Genomic DNA, 27,380 nt, shown 5'->3' with positions numbered 1-27,380 from the left:
ATCTAACACAAATATTTAAAACGGGTTTGTTATTAACCTGTCCTGCTGGGGAAACCTTGCGAAATTTCGAACATATAAAGAAAACGGAGATATTTTCAAAAAACTTCAAAATAAAGAGACGCGTCATTTATTTTGCTCATAGTAGTACAAGAGACCAGACCACTATGAGCCCTGGGATTTTTAAAATTAGGGTATATTAGAGAAGACAAAACAGAAAGATACAAAATATTTGTAAATTGAAAATCTGGATTTCTGGAAAACAACTAAATCAATGAATAATTTTCCTATGAAAGATATTCAGAGCCAATAACGCAGCCAGGAAGGGGCAGGAACGGACATTAAGAGATCAAATAATATTACAACAATTAACCTTAACAACAGCGTTAGAATATTAAAATAATGAAATTGGAACTATGTACGGTATAAATTACTAAACGAATGTGATTTCATCATGGGACGAGGGAATTTTTCCTAATTAATATTTTTGAAAAAAAAAAAATCACCCACTAAAACTTGCTGGGGTGAAAAGAGAACCCTTCCTTTTAGGGACACCCCTCATTTAAGGGCAAATAATGGTGTTCCACCGATGTCCATTTTGAGACGTTTCACTGTATTACTTAGTTTCATAATAATAATAAATGCTAAAATGTGTGAACTTACTTTATTGAACCTACCAGTGCGAAGACCTGATATTATTATTATTATTATTATTATTATTATTATTATTATTATTATTATTATTATTATTATTATTATTAGTAGTAGTAGTAGTAGTAGTAGTAGTAGTAGTAGTAGTAGTAGTAGTAGTAGTGTTGCATAGTTTGTAACAAAATATACTGTTTTCTGGTTTGAGTGTGTTTAAAAATTATATCACTATCTGAGAACACCCCCCCTTTATTTTGAACACCCCCCCAAGTAAAAAATTTCTGGCGTACTTACTGCGTTCGCCCTCTGGTACATGGGGTTCCTGGTTTGATCCCAGCTCGTGCCAAAGTGAACTTTGTGGTCAGGCACGTAGCCAGGATTTCGTAATAGGGGGGTCCGTGACGAAATACTGCGGTTATCACACCAAGGTCTCAGTCATTCTAAATTATTTTACTGGAAACATAGGGCCTATATTGGTTCGTTTAGCCAGGATTTTGTAAAGGGGGGGGGGCATGACATGAAACACTCTGATTACACACCAGGGGCTCGATCAATCTAAACTCTTTTACTGGCAACATACCTATATTGGTTTGTTATGACAATATCTTCATTTTATTGCCCTAACAAACCAATATAGGCATTCTAATAGTATTTCAATAACGAACTATGGAGAATCTTGAGCAAAAGAATATAACAAAGTATTGAAAAAGATATAATCTTCCGAGTTTTTTAAGTTCTTCTGAGAGTCTATCTGATCGAACCGGAATATCGATCGTCATTTGTACTCCATAGGATTAGCATGGAGCTAGACGGAATTCGGAATGCTCCGTTACAATAATATCCATTTTCAACTTGACCCCGTTTCCTCCACACAAAGCACCTCATAAGAAAGAGTAACCAAACGCTTGCTCTAGCTTCATATTTTTAACGCTGATTCTTCTTTTTCTCGTTTCTTTTTGTTTCATCCTTCCTTAATCTTTTACATTTCTGGTTCGGTTCCGAAGGGGGGGGGGTCCGGACTTCCTGGACCCACCCGTTGGCTACGTGCCTGGTGGTGGAGAAACACTGTGTACGTGGGTTTTCTCGGAGTTCTTCCACTTTATTCATTCCATCATTTCATTCATTTCTGATCATCACTGTCTCCTTTAGCCTAGCCGGCCTAACGTGGGACGTAAATTCAAAGATTTCATTTTTTCGAAGACGGTTAAACAAACCCTGACTTAGAGGGATTCGAATCCCTGATGGCTTCCCCTTCAAACCGCTTGACTACTACATACAAGCTCTACGAGACCACTTGCTTAGGACTCATGAATATATAGAGAAAAATTTACTAAAGCTCTGGATAAGTACTTACTATTTATCCGCATACTGACCTGAATCTATGTTCATATCAGACGTTTAAATCATTTGGTACATTTAAGAATTCAGGAGGTGCATAACATTTAAGCCTTCTATGCAGGGTGTTAAAGAATTCCGTGTCATAAATTTAGATGACTTCTTATATCATACGAAAGAAAAAAATGAATAAGCATAGGTCGTAAAACACCTCATTTCAGAGTTACATACCGTCGAAAATACGAAACACCACGTTTTAAAACGCTCTGGCTTGAAAATTATGGGAACCTAACAAGCGGTTCAAGGAATTACGTTCTATCTAAATACTGCATTTATGTTTCGCAATCACCTCTTGCCGGCCTAACGAATCGTATAAAGCAAGTTTTGGTCTGGACTTTTAAATACTAATTGAGTACTCGTTGCGTGTACACCACAAGATTGTAAAACATGGATATTTCAATAGCGGTCATTTATCTTCTTGGATCGCTTGCAAGAGTCCCATAATTTTCAAGTCAGAGTGCATTTTAAAAAGTGAAGTTTCACATTTTCGGTGGTTTTATACCTAATTATGAAAGGTGTTTTCCGATCAATTTCGTAGAACTTTTTCTTTCATTTGATACAGGGAATCACCGAAATGTATGATATAGAGTTCATTAGCACCCCGTATATATCTACACTTTTTATTAATTTAGACCTTACAGCCCTTTCATACACAGTAACTGAGTAGCTCCACCGAGTTGCGCCACTAATGAACAGAAATATAAACCAAGCAACTGACAGCAGACACTTACACATTGTTCGTTCTTTTTCTTTTTAATTTTTTCAACACCCAAAATTTTCCCTCGGTAGTGTGACGGTGTTGCCACGACACATAAGAAATATATACAATTATATTGCACCTAGGCTATATTAAACGTAGATCCACGGCTTAAATTGAAACCACAGTAGCTACTACTGGGTATCAAACTCGGTCTCCTTCACAGGCAGCAAAGTTCTAACCATTTACCCACGAGGAATCCCATCGATGTATGTTTGGTTCTGTCAACCACATATTTCCCTCCTTTACTTCTTTCCTTAGTGGTTGAGTAATAATTATAATAATAATAAAAATAGATCCAGAAATGTTTCGTTTGGCAAATAGTAGTGGCTTGAAATCGGACGATTAATGTACAAAGAACAGAACATAATAGACGACTAGTTCGCTTCTATGGGTACGTTCCACGTTACAGAAAGATCAAGATTATAAAGGTAATTTGGAAGATGAGAGTAATATAAAGAAGCAGGAAACAATCTGTTCCTGGTATCTTATGCGTTCATCACAGTGATGCTACTGCATTGTAACATAAAATATAGTAATAGTCTATGGTTATTTTAAGACAGTCGAGAACTCCAGTATATGGTGTAAAATAAGGTAAATTTTGAGCGATAAACAACTGCGCAGTTTTCATGTCTTTACAAGAGACACATTGGCAACCTTGTGCGGTAGCGACCACTGCAGCGTTCCCGTACGAAAGCTTCCATTTAAGACAATGCTTCTTTGCAAATGGAAAATACTTTAGTGGCAACAACTGCGGTTGCTTCGTATGAAAGCTCCAACTTAAAGCAATGCTTCTGAAGCAGTGCAGCTACTGAAGCAATGAGTAGCTGCGTATGAAAGAAGGCTTAATAGCCCTTTTCAGTAAGGACACAGTTGAGTGTGGACATACAGTGCACTATAATGTACCCCTTCTGGGAAATGAACTTAAGTCCCTCACATTAGATACAAGCATAGAAACATTTATAGACGACGGAGCCCACTGTCTGAACTGGTTCATCTTCATTTAACACACTGAAGCAAAACCTACAAGATGATACTATTCATTTTAAGAGCATTAAATTATTGCTGCCTCTTGTGAGATTCGAACTCCGACCCTTTGTTTATAAGACCACTGCTCGAACCTCTGAGCTAAAGAGACGACCAAGAGCAAGCGACTCATATCCACAGAAGAAAATCGTGTCAAAATACTCAATAGATAGTTACGAAAATCTTTGAGTTTAACGTCCCACGACTATGTCCTTTAGACTAAGGGTGACGATGAATAAAGCAAATTACTGATGACGGAAGAATTGGCGGAATAAGAAAGTGGGAGGAGACGAGAGTACATCGAGAAAACTCACGGGCACGCTTTTGTCCACTACAAACTTATTTAGCCGGGGGTCGAACCAGGAACCCCACGCATCAGAGGTAAGCGCTTTATAACTGAGCCTCAGTGCCCCAAGCATAAGATATCTAATTTTACAGCGCTTGGTTATTTCCTTTAAGCTAAACAAGAGGAGAATACATATACGGTACGTATATTATGCAAATAATTTATTATAGGCTATATATTATTAATAGTAGCTTTCCTTATTGGTGAAAGAAGTCAATTTCCGAGAACGTTTGAGCAGTACTCATTCGCCGAATATTTAGCATAATTAGTGAGAAATACGGCTTTCTCGTCACGTACTTTTTTTTTTTTTAAAGTACTCTCGTCTCGATTCGATTCTTGAATAATTCTTTCTCCTCTTGTCTGGAAAATTTTTTTGACTTGTTTTGTAAATGCACGTACGAAATGTATGCAATATTTTTCTCTTAATTTCGTCTAGACGTTATTAGAATCCTTCTGCGTAGAGATCTACGAAGAGTGTGATATTACAACATTTTAAAACCATATTTATCATTAGAGTATATTGTGTAATAACTTGCCAATCTTTAAATGTTGATAAATACTCTTCACTATGTTCGGAAATCAGTTTATCTATTTCTAGTTTTTACATTATCATGTAATACTACAACAGTATTTCAGATCTGAGATTTGGGTGAACTATTGTTGCCCTCGAGATGCGAAAAATCGTCTCATCTTGTCTCGAAAATATTAGAATTGTCATATTTCTCGTCTCGTCTCGAATTAGAAAATATATTTCTCGTTTCGGTTCGTTTCTGACACGAGAATCGAGATAAGACGATAAATTTCGCTTCTCGTTTCGATTTCCCGCACAACAGTATCGGAAATTGGACGTGCGGTCTCACTCTAGAAACCAGAATAGAAACTTTTATATGCAACTCAGTTCACTGTCTGGATTAACAATGACTTTATGCAACAAAATATAGCAGAAACCTGCAAGGTGATAGAATTCATTTTGAAAGATTACAATACCTCTAACTTTTGTGAGATCCGAATTCATGAACCCTAGTTTTAAAGACCACTGCTCGAACATCTGACCTAAGGAGGCAATGAGCAGTTAACAACTCATATCCACAGCATAAATTTGTGCTAAAATATTCAGCGAATGCGTATACGAAATGAAATTATATGAAATTTCTAGTTTTGCGTTTATGCCCTTTATACTGAAGGAGACGGGAGTACATACACTGGCCAGCTAGAACATTACAACCAGCTACTCAACATACTCGGTATGTTTACCTTTGGCTTCAAGACAACAGCAGTAGGATTTGGCGTGGAAGCAATGAAACTTTGGTGGGCGGTTGGAGGCATGGCGCACTACATTTGCACACACAACTTAATTCTTGTAAATTCCACAGAGGGGGTTGATGAGATAGGATCTGACGTTCAATGACATTCCAAAGAATTCAAATGCCTTAAATCGGGTGAGTTTAGGGACCATTTAGCAATTGAAATCAACCACTGTGTTCCTCGATCCATTGCAGCACAACATTGGACTTATGACAAGAAGGATTATCGTTCTGAAAGATGCCATTTCTACCCGAAAATATGGCGAACATGAGTAGGTGTGCGTGATCAGCAATGACCTGTGAATAGCTTGGAGCCGTCATGATGCCCTCCACACGCAGTGTTGGGCCCATGGATAACTATATAAAGGTTCCCTAAATCATAATGGGGTCACAACTAGCCAGAGATGGAGTGAGTCAGTGGATTTTGGGTCAAGTGAGTCAAGATTTATGAGTTGGTCACTGGGTCGTAGATCAACAGGACGTGACCCATCCCCATCGTGATCCACTCTGACCTACCGACCCACTCTGCTCAGTTCATTGTAGATAGCATCTTCTGAACACTGGTGAATTTGTCTATGTTTTACTTTCAAGGCAGCCATTTTTCTCCCTTATTCATTTGTTTCTATTTACTTACCTGAGATGAGTATATCTAAGTGAAAAAAGAACTTCAGACATTTTTTTTATATTGATATTTGTAATTATAATAATAGCAGTAGGACTTACTACTTGGCTTTCGAGGCACAGTCTGTGCGTTTTTAGAGGACCTGACTACTGAAAAAATATATTTTTGAGTAACCTCTAATGTATGAATTATTATATTAAAAAATGAATGTAATTGTGTGCGCGTGATCATCACGGCAAAGCGAAACAAAATGACTTTTTGTATATACTTAGCCCAATCCCAACTGGGATATTATCATATCATTTTCATTATAATACATATTCTAAGGAGGAAATGGGGTCCGAATTTTTGCAAGAAATTGAGTATCTCACGAGTGTGTCACGAGGGTCGTGGGTCCAAAAGTCATGGAGCAGGTAGTGAGTCAGGGTCGCGGATCACGGTGGATCGGTGATTCAGTGGATCATGGGCCAAGTTTTCATTGATCCACGCAATCTTTGCCACCGGCTGTCGTCATCTTACTGAGCAGGTTTCGAGCAGCTGATGCAAAGGAAAACGGTGGATTCTGACCCGGTAACTAATGTGAAGAAGACAGTATTGTAGTTTAGCGGACCATGCAACTTTGTATTATTGCTCGGGGGTCCAATGGCAATGGACACGTGCCCATTTTAGTCGTTATTTATGATGCCATGCGTCTTCTGCGGAGGCCCATATTAAATAAACAGTGTAAGTAAACTGTGTGCTCAAAAGTCTGCTGTTAGTTGTCCCATTGTCCCACGATTCTGTTATACCAACCTCGACAGTATACGATGTCCGACATTTTTAATGAGTTGTTGCCGACTCATATGTTGTAGTTATGGTGATGGTTTCACTGTCGTTTCCCCAACTTTGGAAGACACTAACCTTGGTACTAACTTACAAACATCCAAAAAGTTGCGCTGTTTCGAGATGCTGATTCTCAGCCGTTTGGTTATTACAATTTGGCTCATTCAAACTATGATATATCGACGGCCTTCTCCATTTTACGCACAAGCATCACACTAACTGAACAAGTGAGATACCTGGCACCCTCTGGCGAGCAGTTCTGATGTGCCTCGTGCTTCTTACGTCAGCCTACGACTTCGTTCAAAAATTAATTAACATCTTAATTCTGTAGCAAAATAGTGCTTATTTTTATTTGCTCTAATCATCTATAAACAAGCAAAATGCAAGTATGATTATGGTTATTTTAGGTGTTCTATTATAAATAATGATTTTTTTATTATTATTTTCATAATGAATTTTGTTATTCGATACTGAAACATAGAATGAATTTGAGTATACTTTGTATGTAGAATAATGAAAATGACATTTACTTCGCTTTATGAAAATTTATTGTACCTTAATATTGTACTGCAAATGAAATATTAGAATATATTCTATACTCTAAAGTATGACTGGTAAGATCAAATACAACCAGTGTTAAGAAGTTTTTGTAGTGCTATTATAATGCTAACATTTCACTTACTGTATAGGTCAGTGGTACCCAACCTGAAAAGCGCACCCCCTGAGAGGCGTGAAGAGCAAACAAGGGAGTATCAGATATGACAGAAATTGAAATTATGATGAAATTATAAATACATCTTGTAATAAGCATTTACACTTTAGTAGATATCAAGACGCAACATGCCTGACATTGTGGCACTCCTATTCTTATACAAGATTTCTACTTTCTTAAAAACTAAATAATTATGCTATTATTATTATTATTATTATTATTATTATTATTATTATTATTATTATTATTATTATTATTATTATTATTACTAGCTGAATCTGGGCTCTGTACACAACGCATCATTCACATATGAGAATGAATCTCCTTGTTATTCCTCACAACATCTGTACATGTACCTTTACAGACAAGTAAAAGACGTCTTGATAAAAATCGGCAAGGGGTACCACAAAGGGGAGATTTTTTCGATTATTTTTTCAATATCTCGCACCGTTTGCAAGATTTAAGCCTACTTCCGGTTGGAGTTTCTAATTCATGCATGATCAGTGTTTTCTTTCTTCTTGCATACAGTATATAATAAGCAAATACATTACATACACAATTATAATGTCAGTGACATATGGTGTTCAATGGGCAAAACACTACAAACAATAAAGATTCATCTTAGCCTGGAGAAATTGTTATCCTTCGTTTTTCATTATCATTTGGCCATGAAACAAATGCCTCAGAGATATACAACTCCTATATACGACTATGTTGATTTGGAATGTATAACTCACAGGATATGCTTTACTTTTTAAAAATTCAACCTTCCAGTGTACCCCTACAAAATGTAATAAAGAAATAACGGCCCGTTTCTTAAATATTCAATTAGAACTGGACAACTATACAAAATTTGGAATCGACCAGCGAAAATGGCACGTAGCATTTGTGGTTCGAGATCTCATTGTCGAAAGTATTGGAGACAAACATATAAACCTAGCATTTAAATATACAGATTATTATTATTATTATTATTATTATTATTATTATTATTATTATTATTATTATTATTATTGCAAAAGTATCAAAACTGAAAATGAAATGAAATCTTTGAGTTTTACGTTCCACAGTTATGCCGGTTAGGCTAAAGGAGACGGTGATGATGAGTAATGAATGAAATGGTGGAATGAAGAAAGTGGGAGGAAACGGGAGAATCCCGAGAAAACCCACGCACACGGTGTTTGTCCACCACAAGGGCTGGAATTGAACCCTGGACCCCAAGCACCAGAGGTGAACGCTCTACCACTGAGCCACCGCGGCCCCAATGTATCAAAGCTGAGTACAAAATGCTATTTTTTGAGAGTATAAGATGGATTTCAAAAATTTATCAAGTAAGAGCAGAGAAAAATCTCAGTGTGATGGTTAACATTGGTTTTCCTTCACAAGTTCCTTGATATTCGGTGGTAAGTTCGACAAAAATAAGCATATTCGTGTTTCTGCTTTGGAATTTGAGATTGAGACTATTTAATATTTTCAAAGCCAGTAAGATATGAAATAGAAAATACAAATATGTAATCAGTAAAATATAAACTTCATTTTTTCCTAACTGCATTGGCTTCAAGTCCCAATGTGCTTTGATGCCCATGTAAATAGTAGGGCTTCTTCTTCATAACCTTTGCTGTTGCATAAGGATAAAGCAAAAAGATAATCATCGTGGGAATTCCAATACATCTTTTAGGTATTCAAAGACTACCTAATAGCCAATATACATGTACAATACATACAGTTGTGTGCTATAGTCTTATTTTCTGCGCTGTTACTTCCTTTCGATATATGAACGTAAAAGATTGTTTTCTTTCTTTGAAAAAAAAAAACAAAGATAGCCTCCTATGAGATTCGAACTCACGACCCCTGGTTTACGAGACCAGTGCTCTAACCTCTGAGCTAAGGAGGCGACATGAAGCATTTTCAAAATGTTGGAATCAGTTTAAGAAAATAAAAGTATCATTGGAGTTGGTTTTCTAATAACTTTCTATAAAGTGAACAGTTTACGAAGCCATGTAAGGAGAATAGTAGGGGTGGTATAAAGACGAAAGTAGGGTACAGTCCCGTTGATAAATAGCGTTACCGATTTTGGTCTTATCTCGAAACTAGTCGTCTCGATCTCGGTCTCGTCTTAATCAACAGATATCTGTCTTGATCTCGGTCTCGAGGGACAGGACTTAATCTCGTCTCAGTGTCGCCTCACTAGTTTCGAAATGAATAGTGTCAAACTAAATATGTATAAATAGTATAATCTTATAGCCTGTTGTTTGCTCTTTTTATTTTATCCACTTCATTCTTTTCTGGGGAACTATTGCAGACCATATACCCCTTCATAGCTAAGTGGCAATCTTTGTGGTTTCTGTGTATATGTGCTGAGGTTCAATCCTCAGTGGGTGTATCAAGCCTTGGATAAAACTCGAATAATGATCCATATTCCACTTTAACTGGAAATTCTTCGAAAATGTCTTATTTTGTTAAGAATAAAAATATTTTAAAAAGAAAACCAGTACAAAATATCGCATCCGTATCCGGACCGTATCTGTAACGTTTCTATCCGCATCCACACCCAACACATGGGTGCACCCACAGGTCTACTGGGTCCGGAAATCGCCCTCAAACTTAACATGCATTTGTACAATCTCAATAAAACTATACTTATTTGATAGGAAAATGATTGATATACCATGAAAATTTCATCTTACACTTTATCTGTACTCTTTGTCTTATAAAAACAATCTACTTCTGGCATTTCCTTCTGAAAATATAGGTGAAAGTATTTTACAACTACTTATCGTCCTTTCGGGTGCAGAATAATATCCTTCAATACTATAAAGACGAAATGACTTATAGTATTGGACTATACATTAGACTATTCTTCTCTACACCCCGAAGTTTGGACCCTCCCAACAATAAATTCTGGGTGCTCGCCAACAAGATTATTATTATCTTGGACCCCTGTTTGTCCCCCTATGACATCAAGTAATTTAGGTATATCAACTGTAATGAGACATAATACAAATCCAGTAAAATAATATATATATATATATATATATATATATATATATATATATATATATATATATATATATATATATATATATATATATATATATATATATATATACAGGGGCGGATCCAGGATATGATCAAGGGAGAGGCTAAAACATATATTGCCGTTTTATCCAGTGTAAAGCAGGATTGAAGTCCATTTTATCCAGTGAATACCTGAGCGTCAAGGGGGGGCTATAGCCCCTATATCCCTCCCCTTGGATCCACCACTGTATACATATATATTAAGTACAATGAGAAAAAAAAACATAAAGTCAAATGAGACACCACTCATCAAATTAAATGAAACAATACATATCATGTGAAAAGAGACATAACATAACAAAGCAATCCTGATTTTTAGGATTAGAAATTATATTTGTGAGCGTTGGAGTATCTATGGCCTTTCAAGCCCATCACGTATTAGGATGATGTCCCTCGTCGATCACATTACCTGGATAAGTGGGGAAGGAAGGAAGCGATATGGGACTCTTACGTTGCGTACCATCCCGGTATTTCGCTAGTGTGAATGAAGAAAACCCAGAAAAAACTCACTTAGAATGGCTGGCTTGAAAACGTTTTTATACCTTTTTGGCCGAGACATCAATCCTGATGTCATTGAGTCCATAACACTGAAATGGGCAGTAGATGCGATAAATCTTCTACTTATTTTACAGTTTTCCTTTTTATGAGATAGTAATTGAGAAAAATGTGCCTCTATATCCCGGAGCTCTGCACAAAATCTGGTTTGCTTCAAACTTTTTGACTCCGCGTTGCTCATTATGTATTACTTCTTGAAACATTATTATTATTATTATTATTAATATTTTATTATTATTATTATTATTATTATTATTATTATTATTATTATTATTATTATTATTATTATTATTATTATTATTATTATTACAATCTTCCACTACTATGTTTAGGGAATGTTTACTCTTGAAACATTATCCTATTCAACTAACTTATGTATAAGGATAGCTTCTGTGAGATTATTTCAATATTTTCGTAGTCATTACCTTATTTATTAGCGGTAAAGGATTGGGTATGCAACCAGTATTATTGACATTTGAGACCATTTAACTTTTAGTAAGTTAAGTTTTCAATTAAAAAAAAAAAAAAGAAAGAAAGAAAAAGGTAGTCTCCACTATCAAAACAAACCATGAAGTTCTAAGGGTTGTGTATGAAGGTAAAAACTCCACACCTCTTTGATTTCGATACTTATCAAAATGACGTACTTCCCCCTTCTGTTTTGGCCACTTTTACTTCCTGAGATTGCCCCCGGTACGCATATAAAGAGGCTGGCTTAAGAGTCTGCATCCCGGCGAAATTAAAATACCGCTAATTTTACATTAATTATGTGATATCTTCAAATAGATAAAAGATAATCGAAATGTGGAACAAGAGCGCCCTAGACAATATCATTTTACATGAGAAACCGTTATCACGACTCACTTATCTGCTTTCGATTTTGAGCCATTTTGAAAATCAGCATTTATTTTCGCGTTTCTAAACAGCTGAAAACATAAAGCCACTAGGTGACTTGTGATAACGATACCTCACGCAAAATAATATTGTCTAGGGCGCTCTTGTTCCATATTTCAATTATCTTTTATCTATTTGAAGATATCACATAATTACTGTAAAATTAGCGGTATTTTAATTTCGCCGGGATGAAGACTTAACTTCATGACACCCACGGGGGATTGAAAACGGACAGACTTATCGATCCCGGGCCCAGGAAGGAAAGTTTGCAGGGAATGTATATTAAAAAATCGAGATTGTGGTATAGTATGATGAGAAAAAAGGCTGTTTACAAGAAAGAAATTAAGTCGTCCAGTTCCAGAAAACTTAGAAAAAAATGTAGGATCTGCATGTTTTGTAGAACTGGGAATACTTGAGTGTGTTTATGTGAAAGACTTGAACATCCTCAAATATTTCCAGTTCTACAAAACGTATCGATCCTACCAAGGATCTTATAAAATAGAGGATCTGCCCTTACCACAAAATCTTGAAGTCATACGTCACAGTTTCGCCATCCCTACTCTGCCCACTCCGCCCAATAGGATCGCAATGTTTTGAGCCAACAATTATGGCGGAAACGAAAGTAGCCAATCAGACAATGGTAGAAACGAGAGTAGCGAATCAGACGTGCCGATGCTGGGTTGCATTTTGGCTTCACCGATCTGCCCGAAGATACATATGGGCAGATCCTCTATTTATAACATCCTTGGATCCTACAGTTTTTCTCGGTTTCCTGGGATTTTCTGTATATAGTCCAGAGCCGTTTCGGAACTGGACGACTTAATTAAAGGGAGCCTACATGAATGACAATAATGTTGATACCATAGCGCGACTGAATTTTCTCGTAGCGACGCTACTGGCGCTAGAGGAAGCTGAGACTATTGCTCCATGAATTTGGTTCAGTACACCCCACCCCTTTGCCGGTGGCTCAATGTAAGCGGCCGCAGCCATATTTATTTAGACCTTCTAGTGAATACAAACAAATAGCAAGAATAGGTCCAAATTTTCTTCGGTTCAGGAGAGGCGCAAAAGTTACTTCACTTCAGGAGCGTAAAATACCTAAGTACGAGTTGACCTTTTGAGCTTTTTCGCGGTGCATTAGTTTGAGTTCACGAATGTTGTGCTGAAGGTTCGGGTTCGATTGCCAATTGAAGTTCATTTGCTAAGAATCCTACATTTAATTATACGTGAAGGCACGTTATCGTGTGGAGTCAAAGTTGTAAAGGAACGTTAAACTTCTAACAAACTAACCAACTGCATTTTTTTTTAAATCTGCAACACCCAATGTTCTGTTTTCTTCTTCTTCTTGTCCATGATCAATACATCATCTTTTCCGGTTTTCCTTCTCTGCAATAGTTGACAATGTAGAGAAATATGTATAATGCACCTAAACAACTAACTGGTTTTTAGCATTTGTAACTAATACTGATTCTTAGAAATATCGGTTGACCTTGCATTTCACAAAAGCAGTATACGATGTTACCTTGATTTCGTTGGCGTAGGTCATATCGTTCTGTCTTCTTAAAAAATATAGCCAAAGTTACTTAACAAACCAGTAGTACACAGAGACTGACAGTGACATAGCATAGTATACCATACATTAAAAAAAGTAATTCCTGGGTGACTATTTGCATGTATATCGGTTGATAAGGACAAAACAAAAAATGCATTTGATATAATTGTACTTCAATCAACTTTACACGATACTTCCGCTCTGTGCATTGCTGCTCGGAAGTTGTCTTTCAACACCAGCAACTTAAGTGATAGAAAGGAAAGCACCGGGAAAAAGGGAAATTAAAACAAAGAAAGAAAAAAAAGGAAAAGATGTATTACAATCTGTAAAAGTAATCATGAGCTTTTGCTTAATGTGTGCAAAATGAGGTAAGCTATATTTAGCTGTAGGCAAGGCAGACTTCATGCTCATGATATTTCACAACGTGGCTGTCGAGGTCGATGAAGTAGAAATAAGGACAACAAAAAAACGTGTAAAGCAACGTGTTTGTATTTGTTTGTCTCTATGTGAATGAAGAAAAGAATTATTTTATATACAACTACCAGATACCCGTTTCTCGCACGGGAAGAATAGTTTCATTTTGGACATAAAGGACTAAATTTGGATTTAAATGTCATCTGAAGTGCCACTGTTCGCTTCAGCGACCCAGAAAACTATGGATTCGACCCTAACATTGGTACAATTATATCAAATGCTTTAAGATATACCGTATATGCCTCCATCTTCCCCAAGTTGTGGGCCTGAATATGAATTTAAACAGCTTCGGAACTGTCACTGTTCGTCTCAGCGACCCCGAAAACTGTGAATTCGGCACTAATATCGGTCATTTTCGATCTTTTTAAATCTTCCCCTCTCCTCCCACAAATTGCGGGGCTTAATTTGGAGTGTCACTGTTCATCTCAGTGACTTCGGAAACTATGGATTTGACACTGATATTGTGGGCCGCGGTGGTTCAGTGGTAGAGCGTTCATCTCTGGTGCTTGGGGTCCCGGGTTCGATCCAGCCCCCGCCAAGTGAACTTTGTGGTGGGCAAACACCGTGTGCGTGGGTTTTCTCGGGGTTCTCCCGTTTCCTCCCACTTTCTTCATTCCACCATGTCATTCATTACTCATCATCACCATCTCCTTTAGCATAACCGGCATAACCGTGGGACGTAAAACTCAGATTTCATTTCATTTTTTCGACACTGATATTGCTCATTTTCGATAATTTTTAAATATCTCCCCCTCCTCCTCTCCTAAGTTGCAGCGTGAAAGTGAAATCTCCCAAGTTGCAGAGTGAAAGTGAATAAAGACCATCTCATATCAGACCCGAACCTCATCTTTGTTGAAAATTTGCTCGAGATGGATCAAGTGGTTCAAGAGGTACAAGTCACAAATATAATGACTTTCATTTTTTAATGTATATAGATTAATTCATAAGTTCTTACTCACAAACATATTAGGTGGTAAATCCCATCTTAAGCTTTTATCTCTAATTGTCAACTAGTGGTTGCTGCAAGATTTATCCTATCAGTGAAGTAATTCAGAGAGTAATTAAATCGTCAGTTTAAGAAGGGAGTAAGTCCATGAACTAAAATGTTGAGAAATAGAAGGGAAAAAACTGTAGAGTTTTCATTCAATGACCTCCAAATTTGTACTGGGACTTGAAGACTATACAGTGTACCACTCACGTGTAAAGCAAAGTTGGAAATGCTGTAAAGCAAGGGCGCCGATTTCTCTATAAATTTGGGGGGCATTCAGATGCAGAAGGTATATATGAGGATTTTAAGACAAATTTCATTCAAATTATGCCAAATATTGTACCGTATATTCTTAAATACAATAGGGGCCCACATCAGCTTTGGGGGGCCCGGGCCCCCTCGCCCCCCTAGGATCGGCGCCCTTGCTGTAAAGTGTAAAAAGTCATTTTGCCATTTTTTTAAAAATCTTCATTCCCTTCTTAAAACTGATAATTGAAATACTACAAATATAATTTAATAGTAACCTCAAGATTAATTGGACGCACACTCTCAATATTCATCTAGAACATCATTTCTCAAAATGTGGTCCTCAAAGTCTTTTTGTAGTTCTCTCAGATTGTAATACATTAGTCCTAAAAGGCAAAAAAAAAAAAAAAAAAAAGTGAATTGTGTGACAGTTATAGTTAAGTGAATATTTTCTCAGCAAAGAGATTTGCAACACTTATTTTCTTGGACTGATATAATCTTATGCACACAGCAAATAAGGTACCAAAACCATGTGTGAGTGCACATATTTACCGAAACGTTTGCATATATGTAAGACATGATATTTGTATACAAGTACTTGGGACATTTCGCTGCCTTTCTCTATCACGTGTGCGAGTGGAAATGCCTTATTCGCAGAGAGAAGATAACGGGGCTATTCGAGTTAATCGAATTTTGAGAGAGGCATGAAATTGAAATTTTGTGTTTACTGCCCACGAATCACAAACATTGGACAGGACAACTTTAAAACCAATGAAGAATTTAGTCACCCCAATAAGTCACGAAACATTTTCTCAATATCAACGTGGAATTTACATGTAAGACGAACGACAATAGAACTGAGAACGAATTAAAAAATAATAAAAAAAGAAATATCTCAAATTATATTTCTGAAGTTCGGCAAGATTATCTTTGTATACAAAGAGAATTCATAAGAAAAAAAATCTCTTGACAACCTATGTCAACCAATAATAGTCACAAAAATTGTTACGATGTGAATAAATGTTTCATACGAACTGTGACAGTTAATACCTAGGGACAACTGATAAATCTGTCAGAAAATATAATTGGATTTGCTGTCAAAACATACAAACAATGATATCGTAAGATATGTGTAGGAGCTTCGAGAGAAAACAATTTGTGTCTGGCAGGTCACAACTTTTAAACTCTTTTGGTTCGTAATTTTTGTATTTAAGGGATCTTGGTTTTTAACTTACTATTTCGTAACATCTTGTGATATGGATAGTACGTATACCCTTTCTTTAAAATAATTAGTCTCATATAGTTTTCTGTAGTAAGTAGTATGAGATGTGAATAAGAAATATTATTTTTTAAATAAAATAAAAATAAAGAATATTGACTCAAATGGCCCCTAGAGAGACCTAAATAGCTCCCCTTTTTATATTAATTTCCTGAGATTCTTTCTTTAATATATTTTTCTGACTATCGATGGGACTTCAGTTCTTTGATAGTTTGGGGCCTTGAATTAATTTGACCGTTGCACTAGTTTTGAGGAAAACAAGATTCTTCTCTTACTATATTCAAACACCTTAATAGCTCTCAACTATATATACATATACTAGCCTGGGATGTAGAACATATCCCTTATAAATAACATGGGAAAGACTTTTCAGTTCCCCATTAAACCACTAAAGTTGAAAATTTTTATTTTTGGTGATTTACGAGGGGCATACTGAAAGTCGTGAGCAACATTTTTTCACAACCATAATCTTTATATGTAAGTGAAACCAAATATATTATCTCAATCTACAGACCTTTCTTTCACTTTTCCACATAGACTCCGTTTTTTTTACATACATTTTCCGCATCGTTCTGCAAGTTTAAAAATACCCTTGCGATACAATTACGTTCCAGCTGCCCGTAGACACTGACGTACTGCTTGCTGAATATTCTCCAGTGTCTCGTAGCGACGGTCTCCCATCTGTTCCTTCACAAAACCGAAAAGACGGTAGTCAGAGCGTGCCATGTCGGGCTATAGAGAGGATGTGGATGTGTTACCCACCCAAATATCCTGATCTGCTTCATAGTGGCATGTACAGTATTCGAACGCGCATTATCCTGTTGAAGGATGATCATCTTTTCAGGACGTCTATCACGCAAGGCATGACGGAGCTTCAAAAGTGTCTTGATGTAGCTAGCAGAATTTATGGTTTATCCAGGCTCAAGAAAGTCAACCGGAATGCAACCCTGTGCATCCCAGAAGACACTACCCATAACTTTCCCTACCGATTGCATTGTCTTCGTTTTCTTCTTCGGTGGCGAATTCAAGTGGTGCCATTCCATACTCTGTCGTTTTGTTTCAGGTCAATTTCAGAAACAGATTGGCCCTCTTTAACAAGGAACTCAATCACATCACGCTGTCGAAACGAAACATCGCTGCCCGCCATTTTCGAAATCCTGTCTGTGGTCACTTACTACCAACAAACAACGTCAACGTCTGGAAGGAAGGAAGGAAAGAAAGGACTGTAGATTGAGATAATATACTTGGTTTCACTTACAACTAAAGGATTACGGTTGTGAAAACATGTAGCTTACGACTTTCAGCATGCCCCTCATAGACCCTAATTAGGTAACGCTAACGAAAACGTACAAGCACATCGAATTTCAAGATTTTATTTCAGTTTCAAGTACCTAAAACATGAGAATATAGGTCTAAAATAACGTCCATTTAAATAACATGGGGAATTTCTTAATCCCCCCTTTAGATCCCTAAAACTTAAAAATATTCATTTTTGGCATTTTTCCTGTGGATTAGTCCCAAAAAACTATAATCACGCCAAATTTTAACTTTCCACATCAACCGGAAGGTACCCGATATTTTGTCAGTTAGTTCATGTACTTTTATGTATAGTTAGGATATATATAGTTAGTGATATGTGTTTTCTCTATTAACCTCTATATAAAAAGAAGAAGCCCTGATTGAGTGACTATCTGATTATTCAACGCCCAGCCGTAAAATGTGAATAAGCTACATAATTTATAAAGTAAGACATTCCTCATTTTGAGGTTTAAAAATAATAATATAGAAGTATACAGTTAACGGATTAACTTTAAGTTTTTAGAACAATATAGCAGAGTGAAAACATTTTTAAATAAAACTAACAACATGTTTGTAGGTAATACGGACGAATTTAGAAAAGTGAAAACAAAAACAATTCCAGTTTCGTGAAATGAAAGTACTATAAAAACCGTAGACAATTCAGTCAAGGTGTGCAGAAGAATCTATCAACCTCTTAGTTACCACTCTTGCTTCGTCGAAAAGTGACATTGGGAAGGAGTAGTGCAGTTTCTGATGGCAATGGACGTTAGGACACTGTAAGTACGCTCGCAAAGAGCTCTGTTAGTGACTCTGGTGAAAAATACACATAGACAGTCCTGACATGTAAAACGAGAATGTGAACCCTTCAATTATCTTGTTAATATCATTCATTTAATAAGCTCTTTTGGTAATGGTTTATCTTATATGCTCTTTGTTATATATAATTGTAATAAATTAGTTTTCTTCATGTAATGCCTATAAAAGTGAATTTCTAACTCTATACTATCTCTCTCAATCTCACTCACTCAATCAATCATATTATTTTAAGGATTTGTTAAAAGTAAGATACCTCTAAGGAAGGACTTTTGGGAATTCGACGGGGAAGGGAGTGGAATAAGGGAGGCAACTGTTATATCAAAATATGTGTATCTTCGAATTGCTTATGTTTAGAGATATGAAATTTGGCATTTGGACTTGACATTTAAAATAATAATAATAATAAAAAGTGTTTAAACGTTTCCTGATATTTGACCTAGAACAGAAGAAAAGGAAAGTGAGAAGGAAAAAGGGTGGACTACAATCATTAGTAACAAGAGTCTATAAGTCGGAGTCATTTAAGGTGAGAAGGATCAAATTTGATATTTGGACTTCTCGTTTAAAATAATAAGAAATGTGTGTCAGTATTTTTTGATACTTGACCTAGAAGGGAGGCGCTCATCCATGGAACTCCAAATTGTATTAAACATAAAGTTGTATTTTAAAAAAAGCTATAGTATTTTCATTATATTACCACACTCTGATTTGCTTTGTCTGCTACTATTGCCATCTGTGAATAATCTGTGTAAATATAATATTCAGTGTATTGGTCTTGTATTAGTTATTGTGAGTTTGTGTTGGTAACTTGAACAAAAATTTTAGGAATGATAAAAAAATGGATCAAAAGATTGCGATCTTGGCCAATACTTAGCTTTTTGATCAGGGGGCACAAAATTTTTGAACGGCCCCTGAATCAAGTTTTTGTATTTTCTACGGAATAAGCACATCATACTGAGTTAAGTGATAGTTTGGGTTTGACTACACTATATGTAGTTCTCCAGATATAAAGCGTAGAAGAAAATTTTTGATTGAAATCCGTATACTGGATCTTTTGATCCAGAAAGACTCCGTGAATTAGCTCGAAACGTATCAAATTATTAAATAATTGTTTTGAGGCTTATGTTTTCTTTTTTCTTAATTCATGTTTAGACATAAAAACAGATTAACAACCTAACCAAAAGGTAGAAACTAATATCAATACGATCTTTATTCTTTAACAGTTTCTGTTGTTCATCAATTAGTCTATGTTTTTCAATTCTATTTGTTCCTTAAACATCTTTACATTCTCTTTTATAATGGAAAACATTTAATAAAAACAGTATTAAGATTTATTGTTTTTGCCATCATGTGTAGAACATAGAATACACAAGGTTAGTTAAGTAGTTTCCTGTAAAGCAATCTGAAGATCGTTTGTCAGTGGATTGTACAGTTAATCAATCCGACCACTTTTGAAAATATACTGACTTGTTTGTATATGTACAGAACACAACAAACAAATTATTTGTTAGTTTTTTATGAATGAGTTAATGGAATGGGAACTCCTTTGCGATGTGTCAATAATCAAGAGATTAAGTGTTAAAACTTCATAACTGTATTTATCCTCTTTCTGTGAGTATGCTTGGGAGTATATTATTATTTACAAAAGTTTTGGCAGGTAGGAAATCCTTCTATTTTCTATGATTTCGTACTCTGATGTATAGAACATTCTTTAAGGCCTAATTCTAGAAGTATCGTTTAGGTAGAAAAGAATTGAGATTGAATTTTTCGGGAATGTATTATATACTACAAAATTTAAATAGAAATGTAGGACATTGCCCATATTATTACTAAGATGGCATCTAGATATTTTTTTCATTCTTTTTATTTTTCTTTAGTTTAAGGTCTCGTGATTATACACCAAGGAAAGCGAGACGGTGATACTGACAAATGATATTGGTGGAATGAGGAAAGTGGAAAAAGAGAGAGACCCTTAAGAGAACCCACACACACTGTTTCTCCACCACAAAGACTTACAGGCTTTCTTAGCTGGTCTAGTAGCTAGCGTTAGCGTATGAGCATTTGATGCACGTGTTCCTACGTTCGCTTCCCAATGGAAAAACATTAAAATTTGAATGCATCATGGTGGTTCGAATTCCACCTTAAACTGAAGGTTCATGTCTCATATATCCTCGATGTTGAAGACTGAAGATAAACTACTACTATTATTATTATTACTTTTATTCGCTCATAGAAATGCAAAAGCTCCAAAGGAAGAAACATTTTTTTTAAAGAAGCGAAATTTTCCCATATATATTTTTTTGTCTGAGCAATTTTGGGCTTTTTAAAGCGTTTCAATTTTAATAAATATAGAATAGCACGCTCCACTATAATATAAAGAAACATTGAATTACTGTATTTTGAAGAGAAAAGTACTAAAAAAAATCACGAATCAAAGAAAACCGGTCATTCCCAAGGGAAGAAAAATGCTGTTCGGTGAACGCAGTGCGTTTTTTTAATTCCAACAAATTGTTTATGGAGTTATTAGTGTATTTCAAGAACAAAAATCTATCTATTAAAATCCTAGGTTTATATGTTTGTCTCCAAAAAAAAAAAAAAAGTTAATATGTTTGTCTCCAATCCTTTTGACAATGAGATCTCGGAAACTACAAGTGCTAGAAACGTGCGGCTTTCACTGTCAATTCCAAATTTTGTGTAGATTGTCCAGTTTTAATTGAATATTTAAACAATGTGGTCATTATTTCTTTATTACATTTTTTAGGGGTACACTAGAAGTGTTGAAATTTTTAAAAAGTAAAGCATCAATCCTATGAATTATACATTCCACCACAACATAGTTGTATATAGGGATTATGTATCTCTCAAACGTTTGTTTCATGGCCAAATGATGAAAAATGAAGGATAACCATTTCCCTAGGCTAAGATGAATCTTTATTCTTTGGAGTGTTCTGCCCAATGAACACCATATATCACTCACATTATATTTAATTGTGTATGTAACGCATTTGCTTATTACATACTGCGTGCAAGAAGAAAGAAAACACTGATGATACATGAATTAGAAACTCCAACCGAAAGTAGGCTCAATCTTGTAAACTGCGCGAAATATTGAATAAAAAATCGAAAATATCTCTCCTTTATGGTATCCCTTGTCGCTTTTTATCAAGATGTTTTTCACTTGTGTCTGTAAAGGGACATGTACAGATGTTGAGAGGAATAAGAAGGATATTTATGCTCATATGTGAATGATGCGCTGTGTAAAGAGGCAGGTTTAGTGCTAGTTTTAATACAAAAAGCATCGGATTATTGTATTCTCAAGAGGAAAGTACACAAATAATCTTGAATCAAAGAAAACCAGTCATTCATAAAGGAAAAAATGCACTCTGGTGAACACAGTAAGTTTGTTTCTAGAGTTATTAAACAACAAAAATGTTTTATTAGTTTTTTAAATAATATTTGCAATAAATGTTCTGAAAAATGTTACAGTTAAGATTTCATGGATCAAAATTATCATTTGCAATTAATACAAACTCCAAAACTTCAGGTAGTATTGATTTAGGAACTTAAAGAAACATAAACAGGTACCAAATTTCACATAAGTAAATCCCCACGCTAAGCGGGTTTGCATATCCAGGCTCCTAACTATGAAAATATTTACGATCACTCCAACCCCAATCATTTCACAGATTCAACCTGTTGTATATAAGTTATTAGGACATAAAATTGAATGTAATTTATACGAAAAACCCTTTTATGCATTGCAAGACCTGTAACGTCCAAATATTCACCACAAACTTATAGTTGTATCGATATAAACAAACAAACAAAATAAAAAAAAAAAAAAGTGTGGAGCAGGAAACCACTTTACACAAAAGTCAAAAGAGGTTATTGAAGGCATACGAACTGGTCGAGCGGTTTGGGTGACTAGTCTGTCAATCAGAAGTTTATGTGTTCAAACCCTGTAGAAAATATTCGTTTTGTTTTTTTTTCTTAAAAGTGTGTTCCTATTTTCATCAGAGGACTGAGAACATTTCTTTGAATAAATCTTTGGAAACTACTTTTCTCTCAAATTCGATTAGAAGCGAACATTATATGAATTGCAAATCTAACATCCACAGCTGAGAACAAAATATTAAGTATGTTCAATATGTCATTATTATCCTTTGATTTGTAGTGAAAAACTAATTATAAGCATTGACAATTTCAGAAGATTCTCCCCCGGTAATGGTCAAGATATGAATGAGAAAAAACTGATAAAACATTATTAGTCCATTTGAGCATGATCGAAGATAACTTATGGCCACGAAGGTGAAATTTATGTCGACAGGATCTCAAATTCTCCGACAGGTCATGCCCTGAAATCTTCACTGTTTGAAAGGTATCCTTAACAAATAGAATATTATATTTATTTCTCCTTCTACGTTTTGAAATGGAAAAATCATAATTTTAAATAGAATTATAATACGATAAGCATAAAGATTTATACAACTAATGAAGTAAATATCCTTGTGTAAGTTATCGATTTCTATTCGGATTAAAACTCGAATATTCGTTTGCATCACATTTTAAAGTAAATCCTCTCTATATATAGTTCCTACTGGAAAGCATGTTTAACTCCAATTACTTAATCAATATTTTTAATAATATATTTTTATTGTAATACTCTTACTATTCAATGTTGTATGCACTTAATTTCCCAAAGCAAAACCTCACAAATGTATAATTGACTAGTAAATATTATCAAATAAATTATCATTTAGTTTACGTAAACATTGCATCGCCTGATTTGAAACTTCGTATTTTAAATAATAATAATAATAATAATAATAATAATAATAATAATAATAATAATAATAATAATAATAATAATAATAATAATAATAATAATAATAATAATAATAGTAGTAAAATCATAGCCATATCTTTATCAGAATTTCAGGCTTAGTCAATAAATGAATTCAACATAGTCTCTATTCGAAGCTCTATTTAATCGAATCAGATGGAAATACGAAGAGGAACTTCGAGAACAGGTAAAAGAAAAATGTTACTTTGGTGGGTTTGAAAGTAACTTTTAAGAGTTTTTTTTTTTTTTTTTTTTTTTTTTTTACAATTACAGGCAAATGCCTTGGACACTATTTTCTTTTCTTTAAGTTAACTGATTCACCGAACGTATCTGACATATGAGTAACTTGTCTCTATTTTCTACTCGGTTATACACGTTTTACAATCTTTTCCATTAACCTTGAACGACAAGAACACGAACACAAAAACATCCACGTAGGTATGACAGTTAAAATTCCTAACTTCCCCCACGGGGAATCGAACCCGGAACCACATACACCTGAGGCACACGTGCTAGCCACTAGACCAGCGGGAAGAACAAATAAAATGTATTTTGTAGTGTCTGAAGTTTATAGCTATTTCACCCTGTTGTAGTATGTCTATTGATTTTTTAATGTTTACCGTATTCGTTACTTTGAGGAATGATATATATTATTGATATAGGTTTTATTACATATTCGGCCATAAATATTATATAAATTATCAGAATTATTCATGATTTTTCCATGGAAATTCACTGGTGCATGCGCAGTAGAAACAGAAGAACACAATTTTCTGATGTTGGTCAGAACGCAAATTTCTAACAGGCTGTCTGAATTCCTTGGTGGAAAGCAGTAGTTCCCAACCTAGGGACCTGCAGCTTCCTCCTGAGTAAGCATGAAGAGCGAGTAAGGTGGCGAAAGCTACTGGCATAAAAGAATTGTGCAATAAGTAAATAAAGCACTACTTATTATGACTTTCAAATTCAGCTTGACAATTTTATAATTGCCGTTTTACAAAAACATCATATTGCACTAGGAGGGTATGCAAAAGTTTTGCTGGAAATAAATATAAATTCCTGGGATGATGATTATTATTATTATTATTATTATTATTATTATTATTATTATTATTATTATTATTATTATTATTATTATTATTATTATTGGTCTCCTACTTCTTGGCCAAGATGTGAAATATTCACTACCTTCTTCATACCGCTAAATCAATTTCTTCACTGTTTTCTCGTCACAGCTCATACTCCTAGCTATCTGAATGGCAATTTGTCTAATTGTTGCTCGACCTATGATTTTCCCTCGCATAGTAACAGATAGTTTTCTACAGCTTTTAGAGCGAGGTATATTGACAACCTGTAGAAATTTGCATTGTGATTCGTATTAGCAATGACAGTAAAGTGGATATTTCTGTTCCTACTGTGCATCATCAGTATCATTATATCAGAAGTATTCCGCCATTACCAGCGGGTCACTTACCGCAGCTGAGAAGCTGCCATGCTCCACGATCTTCTGTTAACCTCTCCATCTTCACATACGATTTTTCTGTTTTGATATCGCCAATAGCCTAATTCTGTTTCTATATAGTCTAATTCGTCCTCTCCCTCTCTTCCCTGCCACCATACCCCTCAAAATACTATTTCCTCCATCCTAAAGGCTCTTTTCGCCATTTCTATCCTTGCTTTTATTTCACGTTCGCATGTCAAATCATCACTAGTAATAGTACTCAGATATCGAAAACTAATCACTTGTTGTTTTTTCCCGCTCCTACTTCTATATTTCACACCGATCGCTTCGTTTCAATCACCATGGATTTTGTCTTTCTAACATTTATTTTCATCCCATATTCTTCACAAGCCTTTCTCAAGTTTTCTACATCTTATTAATTTTCTTTTTAGATTCTACAACAACAACCATATCAACCCCAAACCGTATACACCTCACCATTCTATCTTCTACGGAAATTCCATCTTCATTATGTAGACTCGTTTTCGTTATCTCTTCTAAATAGTTATTAAATAAAATATAATCGGCGGAATATAGCCCTATAATCTCTGTTGAACTCATCTTCCAATTACACTGTCCGTCTACTGCGCATGCACCAGTGAATTTCCATGGAAGATCATGAATAATTCTGATAATTTATATAATATTTATGGCCGAATATGTAATAAAACCTATATCAATAATATATATCATTCCTCAAAGTAACGAATACGGTAAACATTAAAAAATCAATAAACATACTACAACAGGGTGAAATAGCTATAAACTTCAGACACTACAAAATACATTTTATTTGCTCTTCCCGCTGGTCTAGTGGCTAGCACGTGTGCCTCAGGTGTATGTGGTCCCGGGTTCGATTCCCCGTGTGGGAAGTTAGGAATTTTAACTGTCATACCTATGTGGATGTTTTTGTGTTCGTGTTCTTGTCGTTCAAGGTTAATGGAAAAGATTGTAAAACGTGTATAACCGAGTAGAAAATAGAGACAAGTTACTCATATGTCAGATACGTTCGGTGAATCAGTTAACTTAAAGAAAAGAAAATAGTGTCCAAGGCATTTGTCTGTAATTGTAAAAAAAAAAAAAAAAAAAAAAAAAAACTCTTAAAAGTTACTTTCAAACCCACCAAAGTAACATTTTTCTTTTACCTGTTCTCGAAGTTCCTCTTCGTATTTCTATCTGATTCGATTAAATAGAGCTTCGAATAGAGACTATGTTGAATTCATTTATTGACTAAGCCTGAAATTCTGATAAAGATATGGCTATGATTTTACTACTACTACTATTATTATTATTATTATTATTATTATTATTATTATTATTATTATTATTATTATTATTATTATTATTATTATTATTATTATTATTATTATTTAAAATACGAAGTTTCAAATCAGGCGATGCAATGTTTACGTTAACTAAATGATAATTTATTTGATAATATTTACTAGTCAATTATACATTTGTGAGGTTTTGCTTTGGGAAATTAAGTGCATACAACATTGAATAGTAAGAGTATTACAATAAAAATATATTATTAAAAATATTGATTAAGTAATTGGAGTTAAACATGCTTTCCAGTAGGAACTATATATAGAGAGGATTTACTTTAAAGTGTGATGCAAACGAATATTCGAGTTTTAATCCGAATAGAAATCGATAACTTACACAAGGATATTTACTTCATTAGTTGTATAAATCTTTATGCTTATCGTATTATAATTCTATTTAAAATTATGATTTTTCCATTTCAAAACGTAGAAGGAGAAATAAATATAATATTCTATTTGTTAAGGAAACCTTTCAAACAATGATAATTTCAGGTCATGACCCGTCGGAGAATTTGAGACCCTGTCGACATAAATTTCCCCTTCGTGGCCATAAGTTATTTTCGATCATGCTCAAAGTAGACTAATAATGTTTTATCAGTTTTTTCTCATTCATATCTTGACCATTACCGGGGAGAATCTTCTGAAATCGTCAATGCTTATAATTACTTTTTAATTACAAATCAAATGATAATAATGACATATTGAACATACTTAATATTTTGTTCTCAGCTGTGGATTTTAGATTAGCAATTCATATAATGTTCGCTTCTAATCGAATTTGAGAGAAAAGTAATTTCCAAAGATTTATTCAAAGAAATGTTCTCAGTCCTCTGATGAAAATAGGAACACACTTTTAAGAAAAAAAAACAAAACGAATATTTTCTACAGGGTTTGAACACATAAACTT

At 34.9% G+C, this 27,380-nt stretch overlaps 1 non-coding gene across 1 annotated transcript; it reads right to left on the bottom strand.

The window, feature by feature from the left end:
• Positions 1–9,450: 9,450 nt before the first annotated feature.
• Positions 9,451–9,523, bottom strand: TRNAT-CGU (transfer RNA threonine (anticodon CGU)). Its single transcript has one exon. It is a non-coding gene; the product is annotated as a tRNA-Thr (tRNA).
• Positions 9,524–27,380: the final 17,857 nt, after the last annotated feature.

The sequence above is a fragment of the Thermobia domestica genome, chromosome 10 (genome assembly GCF_964235325.1).
Source record: "Thermobia domestica chromosome 10, izTheDome1.hap1.1, whole genome shotgun sequence".
NCBI classification, from domain to species: Eukaryota; Metazoa; Arthropoda; class Insecta; order Zygentoma; family Lepismatidae; genus Thermobia; species Thermobia domestica.
The sequence above is the reverse complement of the archived record's forward strand: the minus strand, read 5'-3'. Positions and strand labels throughout refer to the sequence as shown.